Below are 6,000 nucleotides of genomic sequence, written 5' to 3'. Positions count from 1 at the left end.
TAGCAGTACAGGTGACGCCGCGGAGAATCAACAACCTACTGACTGCCTCTCGGAATACACCGCACTCAACGCCACTGTCTTGCGGTAAGCGATGTCATCCTCCATCTGCTCTGCTCTCTCCCTGTGTCAAGGAAACCTGATAATGATATTAATTCGACATAGTGATGAATTTTCCTGCAGCTATAATAACATAGTACACTTGAGAAGAAGCTGGAGTGTTGCGTCCCCGCCGACCAGTGTGGCCGAGCGGTTCTAGGCGCTACAGTCTGAAACCGCGCGACTGCTACGGTCGCAGGTTCGAATCCTGCCTCGGGCATGGATGTGTGTGATGTCCTTAGGTTAGTTAGGTTTAAGTACTTCTAAGTTCTAGGGGACTGATGACCTCAGCAGTTAAGTCCCATAGTGCTCAGAGCCATAGAGCTCAGAGCCATTTGTTGCGTTCCCAGGTGCATTCTTCGACTTCATTATGGTTTAATGAAAAGTGAACAGCCGTGGTGCTTCGCAGTAGATTCCACAAGCATCTCTATTATCCGACAAACGTTTCATATCCAATAACAAGGCTCGTGTTTCCCTTCCTACACAAACCGATGAAAAAAAAAAAAACACATGGAAAAGAACTTTGTGGTCCTGCTAGGGGACTGATAAAGTTTTTGTTGGAAGTTCTTAATGTGTACCGTCTAGGTGAATTTGTAGATAGGCAGGCGCAGTTTTCTCACAACGTTTTGTCATCTTAACTAATTACAGTGGTACGCTATGATGGAAAGGAAGTTGCTGCAACGATGGAAACCCATCCCAGTCTCTCAGTATAATTGAAAATTCTATAATATTGATATATGGAGTGAGGTGACACAGTGGCTTTCAGGTGTTTCTTTTTAGACTTTTTGTTTCGGTTGCTAGCGTACCACAGAACAGTCGTTGGCGCTGACTCAGTTAAGTTGAAGGCTTTCTTGTAAATAATGTTGCGTAATATAATAAAATTTCTCAAAAACGAAAAATACAGAAAAAATGCAACACTAAAGAATAGAGCACGTAAGTCAGTTAAAAATGCTAGAGCTGCATAATCTGGCTACTTTAAATCACCTTATAGATACACTAATCTGGTATTTTAATACGAGCTGAACAGCGACGAACATATTATTCGGTGAAAGAGACATTGTGTGTTACTGCGTAAAATGGCGTAAGAACACCTACCTAAACAGTGGACCATCCTCCCATTAGCAAAGCCGATGTTGTCTGCTAGAGGTACCGCATACTGTCACGTCGTTTCTGTTCACAGTGACCACTCAGCTTGCCTCTTAGGCAAATGACGTAGCTTACGTTTCACTGTCCCACCACTCAAGCCGGAAATGTATTGTTCTTACTGTAGATCCTTCACATTGATCCCTATTTTAAACATGATATCGCAGAGTGTCCTCCCGTGAGGCATACGTAATTACGTTCTCCAAATCTGTAGCTGAAATACTGCTGATACATCAAGATTTGTAAGAATAGCGGAGGCCGTACTCTAAAGCGTTACTAACGGAACTCTCAGATGATATTCATCTTCCGACTGACTTCGTAGTAGCTCTGTAGATGTCAGCGCCCGGTAGCTGAGTGATCAGCGCGACAGAATGTCAATCCTAACGGCTGGGGTTCGGTTCCCGGCTGGGTCGGAGATTTTGTCCGCTCAGGGACTGGGTGTTGTGTTGTCTTAATCATCATCATTTCATCCCCACCGACGCGCAAGTCGCCGGAGTGGCGTCAAATCGAAAGAGTTGCACCTGGCGAACGGTCTACCCGACGGGAGGCCCTAGTCACACGACATTATTACCTCTGTAGATATCGTTCATCCATTACAAGAGGTCAAGGTTCATATCTTTAATTATGATATGAACCTTGACCCCTTCTAACTGTAATGGATCCATGCCCCATGTGTCACTTGGTACATTTTAATTTTTTTTCAAATAAGAAAACGATTTGGTCCTGTTGACATCAATCACTTTGCAGTAATTAGATGACATGATTTGATTAGGTGACATTCAACAGCAGTTAAGTAATTCAAAAAACGCATTTTAACCATCAGCTGATTTAATTTGGGCCTTAATAGTTTTTTACCTTATTAGAATTTTATTTAAAATGGTTTAAATGGTTCTGAGCGCTATGGGACTTGACATCTGAGGTCATCAGTCCCCTAGAACTTAGAACTACTTAAACCTAACTAACCTAAGGACATCACACACATCCATGCACGAGGCAGGATTCGAACCTGCGACCGTAGTGGTCGCGCGGTCCCAGACTGCAGCGCCTAGAACCGCTCGGCCAAAAGCGGACAGCAGATTTTTGTTGAACTTGTGTATTTTCCTTATACCAGCTGTGACGTTTTGGATTTTCTATCACTCAGAAAAGAAAATGATTTACATATTCACCTGATCTATTTTCGCCTTATATGCTGTGAAGATGGGTCCACATACAAAACATCTGTGTTAGACTTCTGTGGAGCATATTGTGTTCTTTTCTTATACCTGTAGTGAGGCTTCGGATTTTCTATCATCCAGTAAAGAAAATGTTTTATGTATTCATTTGATCTGTTTTCGCCTTACATCCTCTGATGATAGGTACACGACTGTATCCGACAGACGTTAAGTTCTTTTTCAAATACTAACGGATAAAATGCGTTTTTTCAACTTAAGATAAAAATCTGTGCACAACATCGTTACGTTAAGTAAATTATCAATTAAAATATGTAAAATATACTGATGTTCAAGCAGGTAAATTGTGATTGCTACCTATTCGAAGGAACACAGTAGGCTAACAGCTGGGTATCTTTGCGTAAGCTAAACAGGAAGGTTGCCAAACAGGCAGATGACGCGTGAGTATATTCAGTTACCAAAATTCAATTACAGTCACAGAGTAAGACAGTAACACGTAAAATAATGGAATGTAAAATATATAAAGCATGATACACAACATATGATAAGAGGACCGTCGTAAAGATGAAGACTACACCATCGTAAGGTAAGTTACGTATAAGGCGGAATATTAAGAAGACTCCAAAATTCAGTAGAACAGATAAACGCAATCACAGATACAAAACAAAAACAGAATATAATTATAAATCAAATCACGAGGTAAATCCTAAAGCAGCTAGCCTAGAATGTGGCGCCGTCTGAAAGTAGGTTGAGGCAATGCAGGACCACGTACGCCGTGCGTAAACAAATTGTGACTATTTACAAGAGAGCTTCGTGTTTCCGAATCGCAGTGTTGTTTTAGTCATATTTCAGGCATATCGTTAAGGCTGAACACGTTCTTGTAGCTGAAGCATGAAAATACACCGTCCACGCTTAGCTCCTCCTCGGGCAATATTAAGCCCTGTCGAGTGCTTACGTCACTCAAACCTCTCGCAACAAAAGCCTCTGTGGACGCCGAAAAGATGGTATCTGCGGTAAACAACATCACGAGACGACGGGTATTGGGTATCAAGAAGTCCCTAAAGCTGCTGTTACCCTTTACAATAGAAGATCACGAACAGGTTTCAGTAACTGCAAGCGCTGGAACGCAGCTCGGCAGTACTAACAACTCTCGTTTTGCGGGAGTGTTGGGGAGGATGATGAACTACATCCAACCAGCGTGGTCTTCCATGTTCGCCTTGAACTTGAGAGAGTATAGTATTCTCGCCGTGAATCAACCGTCAGAATCACTGTAGACTTTTGGGAGAAACTGATAGCAAATTTGCGGGAATTTTATAGCAAATAATCTTGTATGTAACAGTTTCATGTGTTCAACATGGCTCTTTGTTCCTTCACAAAACACACGCATATACGGCTGTAAACATATAAATACTCATCCTGGCACAGATATGGTGTTGACGTCAAGTAAATTTATTGAGATAGATTGATACGGAATGACGGAATTTGTCATCGTGTTTTCAGAAAGGATTTGATGCATTTGGCTTATCAAAAAACTTAGATTTGAATATTATATTCCAATAGGTAAACCGGAATACGACCTGCTATGTATATATCACCAAAGGAAATACATCAGAATTTCATGACGTTTGCAAGCAGTCTGCTCACTCGTTTCAACAACTAATAAACTGAAGATTCTTTCTTCCTGAACATGAATTACTTGGAAATATGGAGGAACTTTATAATGCGCCATTAGAGAATCGGCGACTAGATCTGCATGTCAGTAGTTGACAAAGTATGCCGTGGAAAAAAAAAATTATCCCTACCGTATTCTTAAGTGAACACTTAACTGAGGAAAGGACTCTGGATGATGAGTGCCTTATATATTCAATGCTTAGAAAATCAACCGCGAAAACGAAAGCCGGCCGGAGTGGCCGAGCTGTTCTAGGCGCTACAGTCCGGAACCGCGCGACCGCTACGGTCGCAGGTTCGAATCCTGTCTCTGGCATGGTTGTGTGTGATGTACTTAGGTTAGGTTTAAGTAGTTCTAAGTTCTAGGGGACTGATGACCACAGCAGTTAAGTCCCATAGTGCTCAGAGCCATTTGAACCATTTTGAAAACGAAATTTGTAGTAAAGGCTGGAACTTAAAAAACTACCATACTGATTTCGTACGAAAGCTTCTTTTATTGTTGAGAAGCCATGGGTTGACAACTTGAGAAATGATACAGGTGTTCGTCACATAGAAACGAATTTCAAGTTTTCTCAGTTGCCTAAAGATTATACTTCCATTTCTTCCTTTACTATGAAAAAGAAATAATAACAAATGGCGCGTACAACATTGATTTACTGAGTAGGGTGGAAGTAAATAAATATGTGAGAGAAGGCCTGAATTGTATAAGGAAAAACTGTATGTCATTTAGAGCTACAATGACGTTTTTGTAAATGGAAAAACTGAGTGACCTGAGTAACGTCCTGAGAGATCTGATACTTCCTCTGTTCCATCTACTTCAAATGTAGACAAATTTACATTTGGGAACTGTTTTTCATCTCTTGAAGACCAGGTTCTTTTAGTCTCCAGTTTAATCTGGCTGCTAAAACTGCTCAAAATGACGTTTCCGAAATAACCGATTTTCAGCTTTTGCTGGTACTACTTCCAGTAATAACAGTAGACTTCGAACAAAGATTGAAAGATTCTAGTGAAGGTGAAGAAGTACGAGGTCGCGATCGATATAGGGTGGAGGCTGCGGCGGGAATCTATCTCACTACCTGCAGCAAAAAGATTGCGAGGGTGAGAGAATCGGATGCGGTGACAGTGGCAATGGAAAGTCACAATCCGATGACTTCGGATAATAGTTTCTCATTCTGAAGCAACCTAAAAATTATCCCATATTCATGGCACGTCAATAAAACTATAGGTACGTCAAACAAATTTACCTTCTCTTCCAATGCCCATGAGCAGATGCAAAGCAACTTCCTACAGACATCTACTTTTGCTTCTGACAACACCGAACAAGGCTCTCCAAATTTTCTGGATCTGCTTCATTCATAATAATTAAAAGTAATAATCTTTGCGTTTAATTATTCCTCATTCTTTAAATTAAAATGTTTTTATTTGTTTTGCTTATTAACTGATGAGTAAAAGTGCATTAATAACAAAATTTATATAATTGATTAACTTAACTTTACAAACTCCTTCAAGCTGTCAGTAAGAGCTGCACATACTACAGGAACAATGTTTGACATCACTTGCTTGGAGACTTTAAATAAAAAACTGAGGCTGGTGTTGGAATCGCCAATTAGTAGGCATCTGAACATAAGTGCGAACAGCTCAGTAACTGGTATAGCTTTCAGAAATTTGCTGTCAGCCTTAGATACTTTCGGTCCAACCAAATTTATCAGATATTCAAAATCTGATGCGGACGTACGGCAAAATGTCTTGAAATGTATGTTTTCAACATTCAAGTCATTAATTAAATCACTATTTACTGCTGTGGTCATCCACCAGCTGCATTTTCTTGAGTCTTTGTAGCGTCTTCTTCTAGCTTCTTCCTCAGCTAAAAGACGCGTCTCAAGGAAGCTGGCACTTGCTACAACCATTATGTCCATTTTTAAAT

General features: G+C 40.6%; 1 protein-coding gene across 1 annotated transcript in view; it reads left to right on the top strand.

Moving 5' to 3' along the window:
- Nucleotides 1–6,000, top strand: part of LOC126260857 (sodium-coupled monocarboxylate transporter 1-like) — a 149,439-nt gene continuing 143,439 nt past the window's right edge. Inside the window, exon 1 of the mRNA XM_049958270.1 lies at nucleotides 1–84. The gene's annotated coding sequence lies outside the window, so the exon portion shown is untranslated. The remainder of the gene's footprint in view (nucleotides 85–6,000) is intronic.

Source organism: Schistocerca nitens, chromosome 5, assembly GCF_023898315.1.
Source record: "Schistocerca nitens isolate TAMUIC-IGC-003100 chromosome 5, iqSchNite1.1, whole genome shotgun sequence".
Lineage (NCBI taxonomy): Eukaryota > Metazoa > Arthropoda > Insecta > Orthoptera > Acrididae > Schistocerca > Schistocerca nitens.
This window is presented reverse-complemented; position numbering and strand designations above follow the sequence as displayed.